At 53.3% G+C, this 25487-nt stretch overlaps 1 protein-coding gene across 10 annotated transcripts in view; it reads left to right on the top strand.

Moving 5' to 3' along the window:
* The window catches only part of Lingo1 (leucine rich repeat and Ig domain containing 1), a 176557-nt gene that overhangs the window by 112287 nt on the left and 38783 nt on the right, over positions 1-25487 (top strand). For 9 of the 10 annotated variants that reach the window (XM_060374374.1, XM_021633558.2, XM_060374383.1 and 6 more), the window contains one exon: positions 9824-9905. The exons of the other annotated variant lie outside the window; for it this stretch is intronic. The gene's annotated coding sequence lies outside the window, so the exon portion shown is untranslated. The remainder of the gene's footprint in view (positions 1-9823; positions 9906-25487) is intronic. 10 annotated transcript variants of the gene reach the window in all.

The following is a 25487-nucleotide window of genomic DNA, read 5'->3' as shown; positions in this document are numbered from 1 at the left end:
GCAGACAAATGCTGGCTCTTGACCTTTCCAGAGTCAGCTGGGGAAGTGGGTGGTCCAGGCTCATGTCCAAGGAGACAGACAGCAAAGCCTGACCATGGGGGCCCTGTCCTGTGCCCACTGTGTACCCTGTGGCTTGAGAAGAGCATTGTTCTGCTCCCAGTCGTCTCCTCCCTCCCTGGCTTATCAGAAGCTAATGAAAGAGGCTGGAAACCCAATCCTCTGGTAATTAAATTTACTTAACGGGTATTCAAGTGGAGTAATGAGAAGTTTAATGCAGTGATTAGATTTTTCTTTAATTAATTAAAATGAGAGCTGTGTGTCTTGCCAGCAAGCCAACTTGACCCTGCGCTTGAGAGCAACTGGCAGACAGTGGGAGACTTGGCTAAGTAAGTAGGGGCTGAAGGTGGTGGCATTCCCGACCCTGGCCCAGCTGCCCTCAGAAGTGATGCCTGCTCAGGCCCGTCACTCATTCAGTGCTTGTTTCTGAGCCCTGTGAGGGCCGAGTAAGCAGGGGTCCTCACCTTCAAAGAGACAACACTGAGCCTTGTGACATTCAGACAAGAGAGATAGCAAAGCAGGTGTAAAACACTAAACAAAACGAACACAGAGGGACGCAGGAGGGATTCCAGCACCTTGATAGCAGAGGATTGACGATGGCACCTTCTTTTCTGTGTCCAGCCAGACCCAGGTTCAGCCAGCTGTGGTAACAGAGGGCGTGGATTATTACAGAGGACAGTGGACAGGGCTAAGTGGATTTGGGTTCACGGTGACCCCAGTGACCCACAGAGCAGGGTGCCTGGGCATCTGTCCCAGAAGACTGGTCCTCTTTGCTGTGTTTTCAAGGAAGCACTTTCCCCTGGAGTCACCTTTGTTGCCATCTACCCATGGTAGATGGGTCTGAGAATGCTACCCCGTTGTTGTGTGGGGTGGACACTGGATAGATAGGCCTAGCCACAGAACAACTGAGAGGATCGGCCCCAGGCCAGAGGCAGCGGTGAGGACTCAGTGTCTTCACTGTGCTAGCTCCAGACTCATGCAAGCCAAGCACCGTGCAGCATCTTCCAGCAGAAGAACGGGGGCTGGGTGGGAGGACTGAGTGGCCTTGTTTGTCCATCCCCACTGCCAGCTCTGCCACCTGTGGGCAGGACTCCCGTGCCAGACCCTGCTCAGAACGGCCCAGATGAATCAGACATGGTCCCTGCCCACAGGGCTTGTGGAGGAGGTGGAAAAAAAAAAAACAGGAACAACAGCACTGAGTGATCAGAGCTGAGGTGGGGGCGGCCTTGGGGCTGGGGTGATCCATGGATCTGTGTTTAGAGCGCTGGCTTGGAGCAGGTAGGAGGTGGAGGACTGGAGGTGGGGACAGCAGAGAAAGGAAGAGAAAGAGGAAGGTGCCCGTGAGAGGCTGGCCCCCTCCTGGGTAAATGGCTCTTCCTCGGGACTAGCTGTGACCCTCACAGTGAGCCAAGGTACTCCCACTGGGGAGGGTTGGCGGTGTGCCTGGCACTGGGCTGGTAGTGGCACCTTACTAAGAAGCCATGTGTGCTCTTTTCCTAGAAGGCTTAGAGACAGGCAGGGCTCCATGCAGAGATGCTCGTCTGAATATGGCCAGGCCAAGCCACTGTGTGCTGGGCCTGTGGCCTCTAGGCCTACACACTAGGGTTCACTCACTCTGAGGGCATGCTGTCAGGTGTCCTTTTCTTACCACCTGAAGGACACAGCTGAGCACTAGCAGGACCTAGTGGAGCCAGTCAGAGAGCCTTGAGCCACCACCGTCATCCAGAGCCGGGTCTGTGGCCTGGGGAAGTAAGGGGAGCCTTAGCTGGGCAGGGGTGGGTTATGGAGCTACCTGACCATAGCTCAGAGCATGGGATGGAGGGAGGGGTGGTCCTCTGTCCTCATCCTCTGCCTCCTCTGCCTCCTAGACCCCACCCCTCTGCATCTCCTCACCCCCATTTCCCTCATATGCTCACCCCTGAGCATTTAGGAGTATGGAAGCCATCCATCTGAGAAAAGGAAGACCAAGAGAGTGACGCATGGGCCTGCCCGGGGTCACTGGCTTTGTCTCCAAAGCCACACTAAGAGACAGAATCTGAGGTCACATTATCTCAAGTTGTCTCCCTGAATAGACACTTCACACTTTCCCTGGGGTGGTGGCCTTGAAGGGCGTGTGATCATCCAAGCCCACTCACTCTTCACAACAGGCACCCCAGGGAGACCAGTATCCAAATGGTCCACTCACCCTCAATCGTCTCCTAACCCTATGCATTTGGGAGTACAGAAGCCAGGTCCAGGCTGAGGTCAGATCCCCTGAGGCCCATCTGCTCAGATCCTCCATCAAGCCACTTCCTCCCTTGCCAGAGTTTTCCTCCAGCATCATCCCTTTCCAAGGGTCCCCGGCACCCCGCCACATCCCATGGCTTTCCACCCTGACTGTCCTCCAGCCGGAAGCAGGGTTCTTCCCTGAGGCTTTGCACGTCTCTCCTCCCAGCCAGCCCTGCCTCGGTGTGCCAGCTCTGTGCGTGCCTCTTGTCATCCTCTTCCACCCACAGCCCAGCAGCCTTCCAGACTGAGGCCCAGATTCTTCCTCCGTGGCCCCTGACTGTGGGCCCAGGGCCAGGCACTTCCCTTGGACACCATTTCACAGCTATTGCCTGCCTACATCTTGGCTCTTGGGCCCCTCTAATATATCAGCCACATGGGGAGCTGAGGATATTATTTGTCCCTGGTGTCCTAGGCCAGTTGTCCTTGGATCGTGCCACACAATAGGTACACAAGAGGTAGCTGAGGTCCCCTATGATGGTCACCCATCATCCCATCTTCTGGGGTCCATGTCTTCTCTTCTGTCCTGGCTCAGTGTGTCCCTCACAGGGTCCAATCCTTCTCCATCTGGTGTTTTCTTGGGTGCCTGCCGGCTTCCTGCTTCAATAAACTTCCTTGCGAATCTTCCCATCATGCCCAGCTGTGGGGAAAATATCAAGACAGGTGGCATCAGGGCCTCTTCGGCAAGTCTTAAGGTTTGAGCAGGCCCAGGAGCAGGGAATCCCGGCCTGGACTGCTGAGGCGGTGGGCCACATAGGGCAGTGTCTGGGTTCTCCTGGTCCTGGCTGACGGACCCTGATCATGAGAAGATCCTGCAACCTCTCTGGCTTGGGTTTCCTCTTCTATTAAAGAGCTGATGACGGGCCTGCTGTAGATGGCTGTGACACGAAGGGGTGATTCAGCAAGCGCCAGGCTTGCCGTGCACTCAGGACACAGTGCGCATGCTCTCTACCTGCTGCTTTCGCTGCAAAGGCCCCATAAAGGTATTTTGGGGGTGGCACTTTGGAAGGGCTTCAGAAGATGGGGACATAGGAGCAGCAGCGTGAAAAGGGACTAGGTGAGGCACACAGGGAGGTGGGGACATGCCAGGAAAAAAGGCAAAGAGCTGCACCCTTGTAGGAGAGAAAGTCCCCTGTGCCCCAAAACCTCTGCTGCCAATGCCTTGCTGCTGTGGTCAGGTGTGTCTCCTTCTAGAACTTTCCCTGTGCCTTTACAAGCATGTTTATTGTGTCATACTTTAGTAAAGAAGCAGAATCATATCTGCCTATCGTTCTGCAAGCCCTATGTGTCACTTACCAGTGTGTGGGGGCATCTGTCAACGCCACGGCACAGGCCTGCAGTGTTCTTGGTAATCGTTGCCTAGTATTCCATTGTTTGGACACAGTGTGATCTGTGTAACAGTCTCTGGTTGATAGATGCTCGCGCTGTCTACCGTTCCTCACTCTTGCAAACAGTGCTTCGCTGGCTATCCTTGTGTGTGTGTCTCGCTGACACGCGTAGGCATTTCCCTAGGATGGATTTCTAGGGCGGAGTTGCAGGAGGAGGGTGCAGATGTTAAGTTTTGACAGCTCCATCGCTCTTCTGAAAGATAAGGCCAGCGCCTGCCTGTCCTTGATGAGGGAGTGGCTGCCCCACCGCCTTCCACCCCCAGCACACTCAGTCTTGTTAATTTTTGCCAATCTAGAAGAATGCCTCGCTGTGGTTCCAGCACTCACTTTGTGCCTTCCCAACGAGGCCATCTTTTCATGTGGTTATTGGCCACGGGCGCGTCTTCCTGTGTGAGTTGACTGTTCAGATCCTTTGCCCATTTTTCTTTTCTTTTTGCCTTTTTCTTATTGATATAAAGGAGCTTTTAGCACATTAGGAACGGTCAAGCTTTGGTCTGTTGCTTGTGTTGGAAATATTCTCCCTAGCCAGCCGTTTGTCGTTTTAGCTCTGTTTATGGCATCTCTGGCCATGGTGAGGCCTTACATCTTTATTTAGTCAAGTCTGTCAGGCTGCCCTGTGCCTCTGAGGCACGCGTCCAGCTTGAGAGACTTCCTGTGAGGCTTTCTCAGTGGAACAGGGACAAGGTCAGGTGTGACTGGGATGGTCCTTCTGGCTGGACTGGGCCCTTGTGCCAGACAAGGCAGTGGGAGATGAGGGAGAGGTAGAGCTTGAAGAGGTTGTTCTAGAGCTGTCTGGCCATGGTGACAGGATGTGATGGTGAGAGACTGGGAGAGCATGGTGTCTGGCTTGATGGCTGAGTGGCTGGTACCACCTCCACTCTTGGTAGGGCATAGGACTAGGGAGGGAAATGTGTGTGACGCACATGGGTGCTCACCTCTGCAGGGCACAGACATGAGCACACACATGAGCACATGCTTCACTCACATACACACACGTATGTGTGTCATGTACACGCTCAGAGGTTCTGGATAGTGTCGCATCTATACTGTGGCCTGGCTGGGGGGGGGTTACTTTCGTGGAATATATGTATCACCACTACCCCCTCTGTCTCTGTCTCTCTGTTTCCCGCTCCCCCATCTGTCTGTCTCTGTCTCTCCTCCTCTCTCCCTTCTCCCGCCCTCCCCTATTTCCTTAGGAAACTTGGTCCTCCATAAGGAACTAGACCTAGAGACATCATGTTACTCACTGAGGGTCATAGAGGCACTAAATGGTGCAAAGAATTTTTTTAAGAAACTCTGATCCAGCCTCCCCCGCCCCATAGAATTCCCGCCACAGTCACCCACTGATTTCTGCTGTGACCAACTGGAACCATTGGGGACTCTTAAGGACAGTTATGGAGCCTGTGTTTGATGTGTGGTCTTGCTCTTCTGAGACATTTCATCTTTCTGTCCTTCCGGCCTCCACCCTGAGAGTGGAGGATTACAGTGCCCACTCCTCGGGTGTCTGTGGGCAGTGTGAGTCAGTACGCCCAGAACAGGGGCTCGTTAGTGCATCTGTGGTGGCAATGACGATGGTGATGACAGTTCTGGCAATGGCCTCACCCTTTGCCTTTGTGTTGGCTCTGCCTTCACCTCCTCCTCTCCCTCCACAAGCCCTCCACCACCAACCTCATTCCTTTGCTTCCCCGTCCCCCTAAGAATCTTGTCAGCATTTGTCTTCGAAACTTCGTCCTCTGTTTTTGGTATCAAACCCTTGCCAGACTGTGAATTAAAGCCCAATCTGGCAGGAAAGAAAAAAAAAAAATCAAAGGAGGGCAGTTATGGTGCCCTCTGGGGCTTCTCTTGAGGCCCCTCTGGTCAGGCATCTCCTACAAACCTGTCCATTCATCCACCGTGGCCCAGTCTCTGAGAAGGAGACCTCCCACTCCAAGGTGACAGCCCTCACGCTGTGAGTGTGCTCAGCTGCGTGCAGCCTGAGCTGACCCAGCCCAGCTGCCCTATCCCCAGGCCACTCCTGAAATCTGACCCCAGAAAGAATCCCTGTCAGGAATCAGAATCAAGAATGCACGGCTACTCCAAGGCACAGCTGCCCACCACACATCTGGGCAGATTCTGTGCTCTAAGGCAGGTCTCCACTCAGAGTTCTTGGGCCTGTAGCAGGTGAAACTGCCTATGCTCAGAGATGTCCCTAATCTTGCAAGTTTGGATTTCCCACCCAAGTAGGGAAACCTCAGGAAGAAAAGAGTGGCCGTTGCTGCTGGTGGTGTGTCCGTTTTCCAGGACAGTTTGTTCTTCACCAAAAACCTGTGGGGTGCTGGACTGGAGAGATAACAGTGCTTAAGAGCACTAGTCACGGACCTCGTTCAATTCCCACCACCCACAAGGCAGCTCACAACTTCTGTAACTCCAGCTCCAGGGACCCCAGTGCCCTCCTCTGGCCTCCGCGGGTATAGCATGTATGTAGTATATAGACATACATGCAAACAAAACACCCATGTACATAAAAGAAAATTAAAAGGTGGTGAGATGCCGTTTGGCCCTCCTGAATGGCCACATCCGACAGAAGCCATCCATCCACAGCCTCTGAGAGGCTTCCTGTCTCCAGGTCCCCTAGGGTCCCACTCAACCTGCCCTCACTCCAGGGGCGTCTTCACTTCAAACAACCTCCACTCCCATCCATCTCCATTCTCCACCACATTTCAGAACCCTGTGAGCTGCTTTACAGATGATGCCTTGGTGGAGTTCAAAGCCAGGCTGGCCTATGGATGCATGGAGGCATGCATGCATGCATGGAAATCGGTAGCCAATCACACGAGAAGATGAGTTGACCTAGAAAGTCTTTCTAACTGCCTGTGAGGACCGAAGCGGGAACCTGCTATTTTGAGGAGGGGGTATTCCCCTGTACTGGGTCTCGAGTCCTAGAAAAAGTGAGAAGAGGCAGGGATCATATGAACTTTAAGGCCTTTCACTGAATGCCACCAGTGTGAATGTTACCTTGGGGTAGGTGGGCTGCCTCTCTTCTGTGTTCTATGCTCCCATAGGAGCACAACCATATCTAAAGTGATAATTGCCAAGTAAAGCGCCAGTGAGTTTGAAATATAAGCCTACAATTAAGTTAGCCATACCAAAGCCCTGAGGGTTTCTCCTTCCCCATGATGACCCACTCTGGGCAGCTGAGTGGATCATGGAGGACCTGGAGTCTTCCTGAGAACTGGCCCCAGTTCCAAGGCTGGGTGGACACTCCCAGGGTGCCCTGGACTTCCTAAAGTCAAGTTCAGGCCCTTGTAGACTCTCAGTGTCATGGCACTGTCACCTTGCCTCAGCTCCTACCTCCCATCTCCATGTCGGGATATCCCCACTGGGAGCCCTCTGTCAGGCCTGGGAGCACCTTTCTTGTGAAGAAGAAACTCCACATCTGGCAACTGTGGTGGCCTCTCCCAAACCTCAGTTAGTTAGATAGTCCACAGGGGCATAGTTCTGCCTACCAGAAAGCTATCCTGGGAGGCCAAGCTGCGGTCACCTGGCTCAGCGTCTGTGCTCTACCAGTAAGGGCCTTGGTGCTCCCCGACTCTCTCCTCTGTTACTGTGGAGCGCAAGCTCCAGGACGGTGAGCTGGCGAGGCCTGAGTGCACCCCGCCACTCAGGGACCAACCGCCAGACGAAACCTTGTAGTCCCTCAGCCTCCCCATGTGGCCTCCAGGGCCTGCGGGAGGAGGGGGTGTGATAGCAGGAGGAGTCCATCAGTGTCACTCACAGCCTGCTGGCCCAAGCCCAGATGGCTATAGAGGGCAGAGAGCATGCCCTTCCTGTGTGAACACACTCTGCTCCCAAGGCCACTACAGGGTCACTGTTAGAGCGACAAAGGCAAGGCTGTGCTTCCTCTGCCCTGCCCAGAGTTTATTACATGGCTGTTGTGGTCCATGGAATGTCCTGATTATTGATTTTGAGTCCTGAACACCAGGTGAAAACTCAGCTCTGCCCCTTGTTACTTGTGTGGCTGTGGGTGGTTCCTTCTCTGTGTCTCTGTTTTCTCCTATGCAGAATTGGAACACTGGAGGGTTCGTGGTACAGTTTAGGGTAAAGGGCCTGCCCAGCATGTTCAGGGACCCAGCACCACAAAGAAACAAATTAGGGAGCTATCGACAACATGTCTCTCTTAGGATGGTTCTGAGGCTTAAATGAGCTGGTATCTGTGAAGTGCTAAAACAGTGCACAGGGCTGTATGGATGCCAGTTGCCACTGTCACCATCCAGCACCGGACACTGATGGAGTAGATGGAAAACAAATGGGTAATTGATTAAACGGGAGGCTGGAGCCATGGCTTAGAGGTTACGAGCAATGGCGGTTTTCAGAGGGCTCGGGTTTGATTCCCAGCACCCACATAGAGGCTTACAACCATTTGTAACTCCAGATCCAAGGGATCTGACTCCTTCTTCCAACTGCCATGGACACCGGGCAAAACATTCACACATAATAAAATAAAACAATTAAGCTAAGAAGAAAGTTTCCTATAAGGTTGGTGCTAGAAAATGAACGAGGCACAGGAAAAGGTGCTCACGGCCAGCAGGCTGGGGGCCGGGAGAGGCACAAACCACAACCCCCATGAGAGACTGCTACACTATTGAAGCACTGGTCCCTTGACAAATTGACAGTGCGAAGTGTCGGAGAGGTCCCAGAGCAACCAGGACACTCAGAGTTCGCTCGTGGGAGTGCACGATGGTAGAGCTACTTTGGCGAAGAAACATGGCGATTTCTTATAAAGCTGACCATACAACCTCACAGTGCTAACGCTAGGTACCTACCAAGAGAAACAGCTTCACTCATGCAAAAAACAAAAAAAAACAAAAAACAAAAAAACCAAAAAAACATATGAATATTTATGGTGACATTATTCATAGCCTACAAAAACTGGTTAACAACACAAGTGCCCTTTAACTGGTGAGTGGAGTGGATAAATAATGGAATACTACTCAGCAATAAAAAGGAATGGGATTCTGACATAAGACAACACAGATAAATCTCAAATGCATTGTGCTAAGTGAATAGAACCAGACGCGAGGCTCCACATAGAAGTCTATTTGTAGACACTAGAGAAAGCAAAACTATAGGGACAGAAACAGGTCAATAGTCACCAGAGGTTAAGGAGACATTGCTTACAAAGGACAGTCCATGGAGGCTTGGGACAGAATTGTTCTCTGCCTTCATTGTGGTGGTGGCATGCCTGTATACAGTTGTCACAGAACCGTGCAGTGGAAAGGGTGAGCTGAACTGCACATTAATTATACCTCGATTACTGTGCCTGAGAGACTGTGTTCTATAGAACGGTTGAAACAGGGACAGGTGACACACGTGGGGGGAAGCATGACATGGAGGCCCCCACAACTTCCTCGCTCTGTGGTCAAGGGTTCTTTGAGGAAGTGCCTTGGGCTGAAACCTAGCTGAGGGGGAGTTAGGTAGAGGCACTGATGCAACCTGGGCTGAGGCAGAAGAGCAGGGCCTGAAGGCCATGCTCTGGGTACCACTGAGGAATAGGTGAGAGATGGAGACCTGAATGTGATGGCCTGTGAGGAAGGGAAACAGTGCTGAGACCATGATTAAGAGGAGGGTGGGAGTCACCAGCATAGGAAGGTCAGTCCCAGAGGAGAAAGTAGCCAGAAAGACCCACAGGCTGAGGCAGGAGTGGGGATCTCACAGATAGTGTTGTGGGGTGACAGATTAGAAGCCTGGGTGCTAATGGCTGGAGGCAAATCAGTGCAGCTTCCAGAGAGCAGGAGACAGAGTTGGTGGACAGCATGGAATGGTGAAGAGGATTTGTTGGGGGAGGGGTGACCGGGCTGTCCTTCTGTGTGCTGTGTTCATAAGGCCAAGGTAGGCAGACCCATGGAACACCGAGGGGGCAGTGGGGAAGAAAGAACTGGACAGGGAGTCTGTGCTCCTAGGCTATGGTCACTCAGGGTGGGCTAGGGAATGGGGATGGAGGCTGCTACCCAGAGGCCTAGACTGTAGCTTGGAGCTCAGTGGGCAAGGCAGTGGGGAGCTGTCCAGGGTCACCCACTCCAGCGTAGCTGAAAGCCCATCTTTGTCACACTAACCTTCCCATTCTTCCTCTACAGTGTGTGCTGAGGCTGAGACCCGCAGGCTGCTGCTCCCTAGGCCTCTGGCAGCGCCTTTGACTCCCTGTGCCATCTGAGCCAGGTAGGGAAGGAGTAAGGCAGCTCAATGTGCCTGTGTTGTCCTGGGGTGCGAAGGCTCAGTGTGGGAACCAGGGTCTTGACCAAGACAGCGAGCGCTCAGTGACTGACCCCTGCCGTGGAGGGATACCAATGTAGGGCTTGAAGTCCCTCTCTCAGGTGCTTACTCAGAGAGGCCCAGCATGGCACTCAGGATCTGTGTGCCATGCACGCCTGCCAAGTTCTCTACCCCAGGAGGCCCCTGCAGCTTCTTCACTATCACTCTGGCTTTTGAATCTTTGGTACCGCGGTCAAGCTCTTATCTGGAAGTTCTCAGCTCCTTCCTTGGAGGAAGTGTTCCCTCAGTCCTAGGTATGTCCTATCTGTACAGTTGGTCCCCTGTTCTGGCCATCCTGCAGCCAAGGCAGTTGGCCTACTTAGGTCACAGTCATTGCCCCTCCCCCCAAACTGCCCCCATGGCTGCCCTATGAGGCTGGGATTGCAGTCCTGGTCCTGAAGAGTGCAGCAGGATTCTTGGCCAGGTGGTGGAGGTGCATGCCTTTAATCCCAGTTCTTGGGAGGCAAAGGCAGATCTCTATGAGTTCAAGACCAGCCTGGTCTACAGAGAGAGTTCCAGGACAGCCAGGATTACATGGAGAAACTCTGTCTTGGAAAAGCAAAGCAAAGAATGCAAGTCCCTTTCTGCCTCATAATAGCAGAACTAGGCTGAGGAGGTCATGGGGTGAGTCGAGCTGGGCCTGTGTGCCTGTGAACAGAGTGTGAGACAGGAGTGGAGCTGCGAAGGGAATCAGGAATAGAAAGAGCCCAGAGTGCCTGAGGTGTGAGGTGGAGCAGAGAGGCTAAGGGATGAGTTGGGGTAGGGTTACAGGGGCCTTGGAATGACCTCCTTCTGTATCCTTTTACCTAGCAGAGACCCAAGATGTTTTTGTCCTGGGTAGAAGCATCTTCCCAATATTAAAGTAGTATGTCTCCTACCCAGCTGCCTACCTGGGCAATGAAAGCCTGCCATTAGAGTTAGAGCCGTTCCTCCCAGGGACTAAACACTGCTAAAGCATTTGATGTTTGTCCTTCTGGACCTTTTCCTTTGTGCTTGCAAACATATTTTTAAAAAAATGCATGGTTATACCAGGCGCATGTCTTCATCATGCTATTTTTTGCCAAATGTGTGGACCAGCCGTGTTTATCTATGGAAATCTTCCCTCTCATATCCATTGTGTAGATGGTCTGTAAATTCTTCATCAATTATTAATCCTGTCAGGGCCATTTAGGTGGTTTCCCGCATTTGACTATTTATAAACCTCACTCAAGGAACCTCTGGGTTTGTTTGTCAGTGTACGCTTGCACTGTGAGACCTTCAAGATGTCTCTGGAACGGGTCTACCCAAGTCAGAGACTGTGCTATTCCACATTTGATCTGTTCCGCACAACCAGACACACTTTTGGGAGGCTGGACTGCCTCACAGTCCCAGACAGTGTACAGGACTGTCCTTCCCAGCTACCATCGTTGGCAGGCACTTACACTCCTGCCAATCTGATAGGAGAAAGTGGTTTTACTTTCCGTTTCTCCAGTCACTGATAATGTACATATCCACTGGCCATTTCCAAGACTCTGCTGGTGAGCTGGCTCTACCCAGGCCTTCTACCCATTTCTCTCTACCCATGTCCATTTATCAGTAGACATCAGGAGCCTTGTTTGTGTTGGACACTGATTTGGTTAGGAAAATAACAGTGAACCGAGCTAACCCAAACACCTTCTCCATGGAACTTATGCTTTAATGGAGGCGAAGCAGATGGGAACATGAAACACAGTATGTGTACAAGAGTTCTAGGAAGAAATAAACAACAGGAGGGACTGGAAAAGATAGCTAATTGGTTAAGCCACTGGTGGCTTTTCCAGGGGACCTAGGTTTGATTCCCAGCACCGACTTGGTGACTCACAACTACTTTTAACTCTAATTCCAGGGATCTGATGTCCTCTTCTGGACTCCAGGGTAGGGCACACATACGTGCACAGAAATACAGAAAGGTTAAAACACCTACACATTAAGTAATTAAAAAGGCAAAACAACACAACATACACACAGTAGGAGAGGAGCCCGGACAATATCAGGACTTGATCCTTCTGCCTCCAGCTCCTAAGTGCTAGGATCCTAGGCATGTACCACTCTGCCTGATCTGCCTGGTGCCCGGGACTGAACTCAAGGCTCTGTGCGTGCCAGGCAAGTGGTCTACATCCCCAGTCCCACAGTACAGACTTCTATGCTTGTGACATCATGTTAGTAGCTCAGAAGTTTGGATTTTCAGATCAGGGAAGCTTGACTAACAGCCAGAGTGAAAAGGGGAAGCTGCAGGGAAGTGACCCAGCTGTGAAGAGAATGGAAAGTTGTGGGAAAAAATGGGTCTATATGAGGACAAGATCAAAGTGAAATTCGATGGCCCTTTGTATAGTTTTTCTAAATTTCCAAGTGATGTGGGACAGGAGAACATTAAGCAAGCCCAGGGCCCTTCTGAGCACGGGGCCCAAGCGGCATACCTATGCTCCAGTCCCGAATGTGGACACGTAAAGGATGAACACCAACGGACTTCCAAGGGGGACTGTGGGGTTGGCAGAGGTAAAGGCCGTAGCTCTGGGACAATTTTGGTCTCGAGACACAGATATCTGGTCTTCAGCTTAAAGACTATGATGCCTTGCGATTAAGTGAGAGCTGAGCAAAGACAGAAGAGAAACCCAGGACTCGCCGGGACCTCCTCTGGTTAGAGGCTGGGAGCAGAGAGAACCCCCCCCCCCCCCGACAGCTAGACTTAGGAGTCCAGGCAGTGAGCTAAGGATGCACCACTGTGTTTTCCTGGAGGCCAAAGGAAGATGGTTCCCAGCCTGTGTCAGGTGGGCTGGGAGACAGAGTGACTCAGTGAGACCCCTCAGTGGTTAGGGGGCAGTGAAAGACATCCTATTGATTTGTGAAAGGTTACACAATTTAACTCTTTGATTTGTGTTCCAAATAGTTTTTCACAGGTTGTTTCTTATATACTTCTTTTTTTCCCCATTTAACTGTATGGTTTATTTTAATCCCTCAAAAGTTCAACATTTTCCTATAGTCTAACATATCACTCTTTCCCCCTAAAGTTTCTGCTGATTTTTTTTTAACTGCCCTAAACATTTTTCTGATTGTTTATAAGATTTTTAACTATATTTAAACCTCTGGTGCATCTGAAGTGTGTGAATTGGGGCAGGGATTTGTATTAGTTACATTTCTGCTGCTGTGATACATCATGACCACAAGCAACTTTTAGGAGGGTTTATTTTGGCTCATGTTTCTAGAGGAAGTGTCCTAATCTTGGGACAGCATGACAACAGGCACACATAGCAGGTCAGCAGGGACAGGAAGTGAGGGCTCACAGGTCAGCAGGGACAGGAAGTGAGGGCTCACAGGTCAGCAGGGACAGGAAGTGAGGGATCACAGGTCAGCAGGGACAGGAAGTGAGGGATCACAGGTCAGCAGGGACAGAGAGCAAGGGATCACAGGTCAGCAGGGACAGGAAGTGAGGGCTCACAGGTCAGCAGGGACAGGAAGTGAGGGATCACAGGTCAACCACTCACAGAAAACCACCACCCCTGCCATGGCATACTTCCTCCAACAACGCTGTACCTCCTAAGGATCCCAAACTGCTCCACTTACTGGGTATCCCGTTCAGTACTTGGGGACACTTGTCACTCAGGCGGCAACACGAGTGTTCCTTGAGGAAGGAGCTCTCCTTCCGTGCAGCAACCTGCCTCTGCCTGGGAAAAGACTTTGGAAACTGGGAGAGTAGACTCAGTGGTTGATAGAAACAGTGTGAGGAGCAAGGAGTGGGGGCGCTGACATGACTGAAAGGGGAGAAGGGAGTGACAGGCCAAGGCGCTCTCCTGAGCCCAGCACATGCCCTTAGCTTCACTGCAATTGGCCTTTTGGCAACACAGTTTTGTGAGGTTACTCTTCTGTTTCTTCATCTGCTCACAAGGAAACTGAGGCTAGCGGGGCCTCCTTCTTGGGGTACTTTTAAAAACTAGAAGGCCTGTATTCTGTTCCTCTCAGAGAGATGGAAGGCTCCAGCACCAACTGTCCCCTACATCCCCACCCCTGCATCCCTGTCTGCCATTTGGCTAGGTCTGGAAGGTTTTCCCCTTTCCAAAACCAACCTGGAGAGACCAAAATACTCCTGGCATTGAACTACACGTCAGCTTACAGCTAACGTCTTCATTATCAGTTAACACCTCCGAGGGGTTAGCTGGCAGCCAGCTGAGGGGACCAAGTGGCGCCTGCTGAGGTGTATCTGGGTTAAGAAAGGCTGGGGAGTGCACCTGGCAGTTCATAGCCTCCCCTGGAGAGGGAGGTGATTGGATCACATGAGGGAAGATGGGGGAGGAGAGCAACAACCCCAAGAGGCCCGGGGTGGGGCTCAGAGAGGGGGCTGGTGTCTACTAGGCACCTGTTACACCAAGTATCAGGAGGCCTGTTGTGTGTCTGGTCTCCGGAAGGTCAGAAAATCAGCCACTCATGATCCACCCTGGGCCCAGCTGTCAGCAGTCACTCAGCTGAGACCCAACTCCAACACCCACAGTTCAGATCTGTCATCCAGCCCTTCGGAGGGGGAGGAGAGAGAGTGAGCCATCTGGTATCTCCTCCAGTTCTACAAGAGCCGGTCCACCTACCCTGCCTGGAGGCCTAAGGCTCTGTGTGCCGCCAGAGTCAGGTTCAAGGTTCAAGGCATATATAGGAACAGGGCTTACTAAGATAGCCCCGGGGGGTACAAAGTCTCACTCAGTTGCTTTTGCAGCTGTGCTCTGGGAAGGGGACAGAAGGGGACTGCTTGCCTGAGTGGGACGTCCGTCCTCCCCTTACCTCTCTCTGCCCATGAATGGTCAGTGTCCACAGGTGGCCGTCACATACGTAAAGATAACCAACACCCAACTGTCCCTACTCTCTTAGACCTGGCTTAGTCTTGCTGGGACCCTGAGACTAAGAGCAACCTCTCCTCCACCCCATTCCCTCCCCCCTTTCTCCTCCCCTGACCTGGTGCTCATTGGTGGTTACCAGTCCCTGAGTCACCAGCTGCCTCGCTTCTAGCTGGAGGTCTGGTGGGTCCTGGGTCACCCTGCAGCTATGTGCACTCAAAATACAGGTTCCCCAAAATACAGCAAGTGCTCAGGGGAGGATGCCCCATGGAAGAAGCAGGAAGTGATAAAGTGAGTCTTCCGGGGAGGGAGGAAATGCCTGGTACCCGAGAGCATGGCTGAGCAAGAGTTTGAAGGGAGTCTAAGTAAAGGGAAGGGCGGAAAGGGCTGGGTGAATGTCATCTCTGAAGAGGAAGACTGCCAGGTAGATGAGCAGACTTGATGCCGAGGCTCGGGGAATCTGGAGGGCCACAGGGCAGGAAACAATGGCAGAGATGCCCATCTGTGCCAGCGCTGTGACAGCCTGGTCACACAAGGTCCAGCTTTTCTTCCGAGTGTTGCAGCCAGCCCGCCACCTGACTTTAGGGCCATGTCTCTGGACTGGTGCCAGCCTGAGGTACAGCATGTGGGTACATCCTGGGTAGCGCATTGGTACTGTTCCAGCCAAGTACCTGCTCTTGGTGGGCAACTCTAGGACCATGGCTGGGCCTTGGGCTCCACTCCCCCCTTTCAGGGGCTTCCATGCCTGGGAGGGAAACAAATGTGCAAGCGAGAGGCAAAACATTAGAGGCCTCATATGTGCGTGTGTTTTGTTCCATTTAAAGCAACTTGGTTTAAAAAAAAAACTGAGATGTAATTCATATACCATAAAAGCTGCCATTTGAAATAGTCTTTAGGACAGCCACAAGATTATGAAACCATAATCACTATCTAATTCCAGTGTGTTTTCATCACCCCAAACAGACCCTGTACCTATGAGCAGTGCCTCCCTGTTCTTGCCTGCGTTCAGGCTCTGGCCACCACCGACCTACTCCGGTTTCAAATCGGACTGACAGAAGCTCCTGGCCCTCAGCGCCACTGTTTCATGTTCCTCTAAGCTGTGCGCCAGTGCTCTGACCATTTTCACAGCTGCGTACTGGTCCAACACGGGCGCCACGTTTGTTTATCAGCTATCGGAGGACCTTTGGGTAGTTTTCACTTCAGAGTGGTTCTGAATAGTGCTGTTGTGAGCACATGAGCCCAGGTCTGTTTGAAGCCATGTTGTGAGTCTCCTGGGTCCGTTCTGAGGTGTGGACTTGCTGGGTCTGAACCCTACTTGGTTTGGAGGCATTGGACATAGGCCCTCAGGCGCTGTCACCCGCTGCTGTATCAGCCCTTGATTGCACCAGCGATGGAGGGCTGCTGCCCTGGCAGTCCTAGAAGGTGTTCTGGAGGGGATCCTCCTGGGCTGAACTTCATCCCTGGGAACATAGTCTAGAGCCTGCAGAGGGAAGAAGTGAGTTTCTGAGAGCAGGGTCATGATCACCAGGCTCAGCCACAGGGTCTGCCTTCCCCCAGTGCGTGCCTGATGTGTTCCCTGTCATTTTTCCAGGAAACATGACTGGAGAGAGAGAGGGGAGCCCAGTGGTTAGCTTCATTTCCTTCTCACTTGGAAGCTGGCAGTCTGAGAACCCAGGACTGAGGTGACTCTAAACTAGGATACTCCATGTTCCAAAACGACACCCAGCTTTCTCCTGTGTGCTCTGAGACAAGCAAGTGAGAGCTGGGAGAGGCCTGGCCAGGAGCTCCCAGGGCCTCATAGAACCAGAGGCAGTGCCGACTCCCACTTAATGGGTAATTATACCCTGAGAAGCACAGAGACGAAGTAGGGATTTTCTGTGAAGCAAAATCTCCTGTGAAATATTTAGGCCACTCTGGGCCTTGCCTCCCAGCCATCCTAGTCGCTGCTGCATGGCTTGGCCAGGGCTAGGGAGGCCACATGCATCCAGAGGCAGCATGGGCTTTTTATTTCCTTATCACCAGAGAGGGCCTCAAGGGCCAGTGAGAGTCCATCTTGGAGCCTCAGCAGCTTTGAGTGTGAATGTGTGTGTTGGACGTCCGATCATATATATGTGTCTCCCTGTGTCTGTGTTTTTGAGTGCGTGCATCTGTGCATCTGCCTCTTTCTCTTCTGTACATGGTCATGAACGACAGAGTATGTGACCCTGATTCATATATGACCATCCAGCACATGTTTCTTGTGCCTGCTCTTGACCATCTCAGAAGCTTCTCAATGAGCCTGTTTTTCTGACCCCACACATGGCATTCTCAGGTTCTCTCGAGCAAAGGGATGGCCTGCAGTTGAGTCTGGTCAGAGTTTGTGTATGACCTGGAAGTCTTGAAAGCCCTCACAGCTCCCAGGCTCAGGGCCAGCAGACCATGCTGGTGTGGGGCTGTCAGGGCCCATTTAATTATGATCACAGTTTAGTACCTGATTGAGAGTGTTAATGAAATTTTCTTCTGAGAGTTCATTAAATTGGGACATGCCTATCCCTTTGTTGGTGGCCTTGGCACCTTTGCTTCAACCTGTGGCTGACGTAGTCCATAAACCTCCTGCATTTGCTTATAGAGCACCCTCTCCCCCTCCCCCTGCCTGGCTCTTGCCCCTCATTCACTCTCTCCTTTACACAGTACAGATAGGACTAGAGGGTCTGGGGATTTAGCTCAGTGGTAGAGCACTTGCCTAGCAAGCTCAAGGCTCTGGGTTCAGTCCTCAGCTCTGGAAAAAAAAAAAAAAAAAAAGACAAAATAACAGACAGGACTAGAATTATTTTACCCATATGGCAGAAGGTGACACTGAGGCCTAGACAGGCAGAGACAGGCCTGAAGTCCTAATGAATGGGGGCTGGGACAGATCCTCTTCCTGGTGCAGGCCCAGCCCTGGGCCTTGGTGGAGAAGTCCTTGCCCGGGAAATGGCTCGCTTCCCCACACTAGCTCTCCTCCCTCCTCCCAGTCACAGTGTCCTGGAGAGACGGACCCAGCAGTCTCTTAATCTCCAACAGGCAGGTACCAGGTGCCGCCAATCTCATTGATATTTCTTCATCGTGGCTGTAATTAGCCATTCTTCCTGGCTGAGGCTGATCTGGCAGACAAGAAGAAGAGCTTATGAATGTCAGCTGTTAATGTCACACTGATACTCTAATGGGGGGGACTAAAGGAGGGAGAAGAAGTGAGGGGTCTGATCTGATGAGAGTCAAGCCCCCTTCTCTACCTTGTTCTGACACTATCTCTTCCAACAGACACTGTGATCCCTGAGCACCCACCATCCTGCCCATTCCCGGAACTTTTACCCCCCTCACCCTCATTCTTCCAGGATGGTTTGGCCTAACCAAACCATAGTTCTGGGCAAGTCCTGCCTGCTCTGCCTAGGGCCCCTGTTACCCTGGGAGACACCATCGAGGGTCTCTTGGATTGCTGGAGGTGGCAGAACATCCACTCTGCCTCTGTCCTCAGCACAGGGAAGATGGCCTCCCTTCCCTTGAGCCGACTTCACTTAGGCTTGTAGAGCTCTTCCTCAGAAAAGCAGGCACTGCACCCCAGTGGAGAAAGAATTCTCCCAGACCTGCAGCTCCTGGTCCATCCACTTCAGGATTCTGTTCTTCCTACCCAGAGAGTGCTTGGGTTAGCAACCTCCTATCATGGTACTATTTGTCTCCATACCCTGCTTTCCAGATCACTAGATTCTTCAGTGCCATGAGCAGAGGAAGCCAGGCCAACCACTACCAGAACGGCTGAGTTACTCACCCGGCAGTCTGCCTTTGCCTCCTCCTTGCCACTGGCTCTGGCCTGTTCAGGGCTTGACACCTGGACCAGTGTTAAAATAAAATAGCACAGCGCGCTCTCTATCTCTCTCTCGCTCTCACTGTGTGTGTGTGTGTGTGTGTGTGTGTGTGTAGAGACCTCCAGAGGACAGAATTGGGTGTTATTCCTTAGTACTGTCCATCTCCATCTCTTTTTGGAGATGATCTCTCACTGGCCTGAAGCTTCCAAGTGGGCTACTCTGGCCAGCCATAGGGTTCCAAGGATCTGCCTGCCTTTATAGTCCCAGCACATGTGGCTTCAAGTGAGAGCCACCGTGCTCAGGTTTGTTTTAACGTGTTCTATTGACACAACTCGAGCCTTGTGCTTGAAAGAACAGGACTTCACTGCTCGAGCCATCTCCAGCCCCAGCTCGGTTTTGAGTGCTTATTCTGTGCAGACTACGTTCAAAACGTTTTGCAAGCATTGGATCCTCCACTCGCCATCTCCGTTTTTACAGGTGGGGAAACTGAGGTGCTAAGAGGTTGTAATAGCTGCTGACATTGCAGAGTTAAGCTGGGCAGCAGGAAGCAGGCTCTTTGGATCCCAAGGTCTCCCATGAGCCTCTGCCTGCCTCCGCCCCAAATCACTTTGTCTAGGAACATCGGTTTGTGCACGAGAAGCTCCCGAGTGAGCAGCTGCCCCCTTCTGTGGCATGTTGAAGTCCTTGGCCGGGCCAGGGCTCCAGCTCTTGGGGTTCATAGTAGACAGGCCTGGGGGAGAAGTATTAACGCGGAGTTCCCAGAGGACGCCAGCCTGGCACCGAGCCTGATCAGGTGATGAGGGGCTTCCCCTGGATTCTTGTCTCCCAGCACTTTCTAAGGCTTTGGCTTGGACACCCAGTGGCTAATCTCGGAAATTTTTATTTCATAACCATGGGGCCCAGAGTGGCCACAAAAGCAGCAAGCAGGCCCTGCCCATGCTCACAGGGCTCAGGCAGGTGCACGTAAGGGCCCATTGCATGCAATGCATCATACAAGCATGCATTATGCCAATGCATGGGCTAATACATAAGTGATGGGGTGCAGCATGGGTTCTGGGAGCAGGAATCTGTGGCCATGTGTGGACATAAGGACCGAGGCATGGCCAGCAGCCAGCTCTACAGGGATACCTCCATTCCCTCCGCCCATAGCTGGGGGCTACAGGGACTTGCTGCTCCTGGGCCTGCCTCTCCCCGGTGCCTCCCATGGTCCTCTCAAGTCCAGGAGACAGGCCCAGCCAACTTGCAGGGGACCTGTCAACGGCTGGCCCTACAGAAAGACATGGACCTTGAGGGAACAACTTAGGCTGGCAAGGCTCTGCCAGCCATCCCTGAGAACCATGGTGAATACACTGCCCTTGCATGCCCTCTAGATGTCTTCCAGAGCAGCTGCACAAGAACCTATGAGACACTGTCCAGAAGAAGCCATCAGGAGAGCCAGAGGGTCTCATGGACCAGCCAAGGTCTCAACCCCTTCTCTCAGCTAGGCCTGGAGGATCCCGGGCCTTTCACCTTGTTGTCAAGAGCATATTTCAGCTATTAGTGACGGCAGTCGGGGATTTGGGAGGATTTCTCTTTCATTTTCCAGGGCTTTAAGTAAACCTCCTCCCTCCCTCTTCCAACTGCCAGGGCTGCACACACACACACACACACACACACACACACACACACAACTCCACACACGGTTTGGGGAGTAGGTGGGGATAGATCTGGTTCATTCTTCCAGAACGGGCTCCTCAGCCTCCCCCATCCTCCCAGCTGATGCTCAGGGCTGCAGATCCTGGCTGCAGTCCAAGGCCAAGGTCCTAGTCCTCTAAGCAGGCCCTCGGACTAGTGGGTCACTTTTGCCACTCTACATACGTCACAGAGGCTGACAAGCACTCTTTTACCCCTGGGGACCCTCCCATTTCAGCCTCTGGAGTCTGAGGGACAAGGGTTTGTGACTGTCCCCAGTGAGCCTAGGTCTGTGGCCCCAGAGCCACATAGGAATGGCCAAAGCAAAGAGGAGGGCTCTGTTGGTGGTCGAGTGGAGTCTGGTGAGGATGCATCAGGGAAGGGGCTCCCATAGGAGGAAGTAGGGAGGAGGCTGAAGAAACCGCTGCTGCTTCAGAAGGGAGCTTGAGCAGGGCTTTGGCTCAGCTAGGAGAGGCAGTGCGCATGGGAGAGGGTGATGGGCTTTTTGGCTAGTACAGCCTTCTTAGCTGGGAGACTGCCTTCAGGGGTGTTCTCAGCTAGAAGCTTCCCCTCCCCCACCCCTTACCCTGGCACTGTCTTCAGGGGACCCAGCCAATCTCTCGTTCCTTCTGCCAGGGCATGTTCATGGGTGTCACCTGTGCCTGGCGAATGAAAGAGCGGTGTTTCTGGTTGAAGCTGCCTATAGGGGAAAGGGGCTCGTCCAGATGCCGCTCAGGAAAGCTTTAGCTTAGGATTTATGGGGGTGAGACAGATCCTCAGCATGTCTTTTGGGTTTTGAGGTGACTCCCAGAAACACCCTTCAGCTTTCTTCAGACCTAGGTATCACCCCCTGAGTGGTGACACGGCGGTTGTCCACCTCGTTGTCTGTATCCAGACTCCTGTGTGACACCTGCCTCCTCCCGGCATAGGACGTGTGGATGTCTGACACGTGTGTGCACTTGTGTGATAACGGGGTTGCACGAATACACCCAGGAGTGGGTTCGTTGGCTTCAGAGCGGTCTTACAATCTGGAGCAGAGAGCTCAGACCCTGCAGGGGCAGAAGTGTTAGCGTCAGTCTGTGGAGAGGCAGGCAGGCCCCTCCTTCACCACCGCTTAGGAGTGGCACCCTGGACTGGGGCACTGGGGGCCCAGTTGCCAGGCAAAGCTTGAGCGAAGGCTGTTTTCTGCCCTCTTGTCCCTGAGGCCTCCGGCCTGCTCCATCCTTCTTGCCCGATGACCCACATAGGAAATCCTTTCTCTCACTTCCTGCAGACAGTCAGGCTGTGCCTTGTGCTCAGAGGCCTCCTGGATGGGAGCTGGCCTGGAGGTGGCAGGGGCAGCTGAGGAGGAGGACAGGAGTAGCAGTGCCAATGCTGTCCCCCTGCTAGTGTGACTTCATTCATCGTAAGCCCTGGGAGCCCGGGACCTTCAGGCGAGGGACCTAGGAACAGCTCCCTGGTCACAGGGACAAGGTGGAAGGGCATGAATGTGCGTGTCATCCAGTCCTGCTTTGCCTGTCTCCTGCCCTCGCCCCAGGCCATGCAGGGTGCTGGGCGGCTGCCACGTGTGTGTACCAGTGTCAAAAGCAGGAAGTGCTCAAGAAGGAGGGGACGGAAGTGGCCTGTCTGCCATGGAAGAACCTCAGGACTTGCCCATTGTGCAGCCCCGAGCCAGACAGGGATCCTAGGGCCTGTGAAGGCAAAAGGCTGTCGCGTGCCTTGCGTGTTGTGTTGAGGGCATCACTTCCTGGATGGTAGCCCAGCCAGGGGATTGGACAGTGACCAAACTGGGTCATATTTGGAGCCTCACGCGGCATGGTAGGAGGTTTTATCCCCATTTCGTGGGTGGCTTGTCCCAGAGTGGGCCTGACTCCCTCACAGTGGATGGGGGCCGTCTACAGTGGTACTCCTGCCCGAGGAGGCTCTACTTACTGCTTTGGGCTAAGAGAAGCCCATGTTTCCCTTCTGGACCCTGGGCTTCCCACAGTCCCTGCTAGTCTCCAAATGTCCGAGAACTTTGGCTAAGTCTGACCACAGAGCCTCATGCTTTAATCTCATCCCACCACTCTTGTCAACCCAGAGGCTTTCTGGGCTTTCTTCTGCGGCTCTGCCTTCTTAGTGCTAGCCATCTTGGGGGTTAGGACACCCCACAGCCTGCAGGCACAGCCCTGAAGACTTCGGGGAAGGAAGGAGATGGCTCTCTTCAGCCTTCCCCCCAGACCTGCTTGAAAATCCACTCAGCCTCCTCCCACCCCGAATCTCCGCTCTCGTCACACCCATACCCATCTCATTTCCCATATGCCAGCTGAAGGCTTCTGCTTCCTCCCTGTCTGTGCACGATCGCCCTTGCCTACCCTGTCTCCTGCAATGCTCAGCACCTTGGGAGCAGGCAGCTGCTTTCAGCTGCCTCCAGAGCCCCTCCCCACTCCCTCTGCCTGCCCTGGGAACACCTGTGCAGCAAGACGTGCTTTCCTACATTTGCGCATACTGGCCCCCAAACCCCGCCCCTGAAGAACTGAGGGCACACTCTAGTCTCCAAAGGCCACTCACCCCTCCACCTCCTTTAGAGATGGTCCCCTGGACCTCATACTCAGAGGCTCATGCCTTGCCTTCCACTCAACAAAATCCAAAATGGCTCTTAGCCCGGAACTGGCCGGTCTCAGGGTAAGGTGAGCTGGAAAACCAGCTGGTTTAAAAAAGAAAAAAAACCAAAAAACAAAAAAGCCGACTTCATCGTAAGCAGTAGGTGACTGCTAGGGCTTTTCCAGCCTGTGGCGGTGGGATATGAAGGAGTGTCACTGCAGTAGTGTCACTGACCACCATTGCTCGATTTTTACTGTGTCAAGCGCTGCTCTAACACGGTGCACATATTAAATCATTTAATTAATCCATTAACGCAGATGGATTTCTGATGAGTGGGAAGGGAGGATGTTGAGGGATGGGGGAGTGAGGCAGGGGCCAGCCTCCCCCTCTTCTCCTTCCACTCCCACCTGAGTAAGGAGAAAGCTCCCCTGTGAGCTCCTCCAGCCATGCAGGCATTTGCATGGGTCCCTGGGAGGGCAAGGGATGTGTTGCTGCTTGGGGTTCACAGTTCTCCACGGGCGGGTGGGGTTCAGGTGAGACTTCACCCCAGGACCTCACGGTGCCTTGGAGGAGATCTGGGTGTTGCAGTCACCACACGGGCCCACTGAGGAATCGCAGGCACCCCAGCCTGGTCTCTGGGGCCAGGGGACTGTGCTCTGTTGACCATGCTCTGGGCTTGTCTCTAAGCCTCAAATGGAGCTGACACAGAGATCCCATGTTGCAATGGGGAGGCTGAGGTCCAGGATGTGTAACCAGGCCCATTATTGCTCCTCAGGAAGGAGCTTGCCCCTGAATACCTGCAGTGGGGGTGGGGAGGGGGCTGCTGATTCTCCAGGACTTCACCCCACCCTGCCCCCACCCTGCCCCCACCCAGGTTGCCAGGCCCCTTTCTCCCTCCACTCAGCTGTGTCATCTCCCAGCACTCCCCTGGAAGAAGCTGGTTATCCACTGCTAGGCTGCCCACAGCCTTTTCCAGCCTCATGCTTTCAAGGTCAGGCTACCTGGATATACTGTAACTGATCCAACAGACTTCCGTTCAAAGTCTCCCAGCCATGGCCAATTTTTCGCATTTGCCCAGCGCTGCATGCTACAGCCTACCCCATCTAACTTACCCATCGCTCTGTAGCAGAACCCTCTGAACTCAGACAGAGGTGGCACCATTCCGAACTGACCCCAACCTGTCCACTGCTTCGTGCTGTGAGACAAACTCTTTGTCCTCTCTGAACCCCTGTGTCCACACCTAGGATGGTACCTGGTCGTATGGCTTTGATATCAGAGTGACAAGGGGAACTGGCAGGGTGGCCGCTCTGATGAAGGTCCCTGAGGAACCCTGCCTAGGGGTCCTCTGGTGGGAAAGTTCCATGCTGGGCCTACTGCACCTGCTTGTCTCAGCAAGTTCAAGCGTATTTCTCAGAAGAGGTGGTGTTAAGGCCTTTGAAGCAGACTCTTAAGAAGCAGCCTCCTTGACATGGGGCCTGGGCCAGGCTGGCCTCCAGAGTGAGGGTGAAGGGAAAACGAGGGTGAAACATGAACGGCTCCGAGAAGTGACACTTCTCCTCTGCATATCTGACCACAGCAAGCACACACTCATGCCCTCTAGCAGTGCCTGGCACTCTTAACGGTGCCCTCAGGGGTCTGCCAGGCCTGGCAGAGGCTAGTTTTTGTCCCTTCACTTGCGGCCTTTGCCCCAGCTGCCTCTGGGCCCATCGTCACCTTTGATGCTATGACCACATGACAACTTTCCTCAACACAACCTAGCATCGCTACCAAAGGGACCGATGTCCCAGGGTGCTGAACTTTGTGCTGAAGCCCCCTGCCCTTCGCAGTGACGTGAGGCCCAGCTGAGTGTCTCTCCAGGCCTCACTGCCAGCCCAGCTGTCTTCTTCCTGGAAGGCCCCAGTCTACTACACGCTCTCGAGAGCTGCTGAGTTGTGCCTGTCCGGCCTTGCTCTCCAGGGAGGCATGCCTGGCCAGCACTGAGTCTCCTTTGCCTGATGGGCTGAGCTGGTGTTTGCTGAGTGAACTGACTCTTAGGGCCTCAGTTTCCCGTCTGTACATTGAGTGAGAGCTCTCCAAGTCCTGGGCCCCCACTGCAGCAGGTGCAAGGGAGGCTACCCCCAGGTCAGAGTGAAGAGCTCAAGTACTGTGCTCCGGGGTGAGTGCAGCTGAGGTACGGGCTGTAGGCCCGGGCAGGGCCTTCCCCTCAAGGCCTCCCACCATGGCCTGGGCCATTTGCCGGCCAGGACTGAGGCATCCAGAGTGAGGTGCGACGGCTAAGGCCTCTTCCCTTCCACCCCCGGGAAGCAGATGGGCCAAGCTTGGGCGGGCGGCAGCTACAGGCCTGGCATTTGTGTATGTGTGTGGTTTTTTAAAAAATCTGACACATTTTTGTCACGTCTTGGTTCATCAGAACAGTAAAGGAGGCGGGAGTGTGAAGAATGTTTTAACTCGCAACTTTGTAAGAGTTCCAGGTTCTCTAGGGCTCCTCCCCCTCCCTCAGCCCCCCCCCCCCTTAGAGCCTCCAAGCCCATCTGTTCCACAGTCCCTGCTCCCTGCCCCCATCTACCCATCCATCCCTC

The sequence above is a fragment of the Meriones unguiculatus genome, chromosome 1, assembly GCF_030254825.1.
Source record: "Meriones unguiculatus strain TT.TT164.6M chromosome 1, Bangor_MerUng_6.1, whole genome shotgun sequence".
Classification (NCBI taxonomy): domain Eukaryota; kingdom Metazoa; phylum Chordata; class Mammalia; order Rodentia; family Muridae; genus Meriones; species Meriones unguiculatus.
This window is presented reverse-complemented; position numbering and strand designations above follow the sequence as displayed.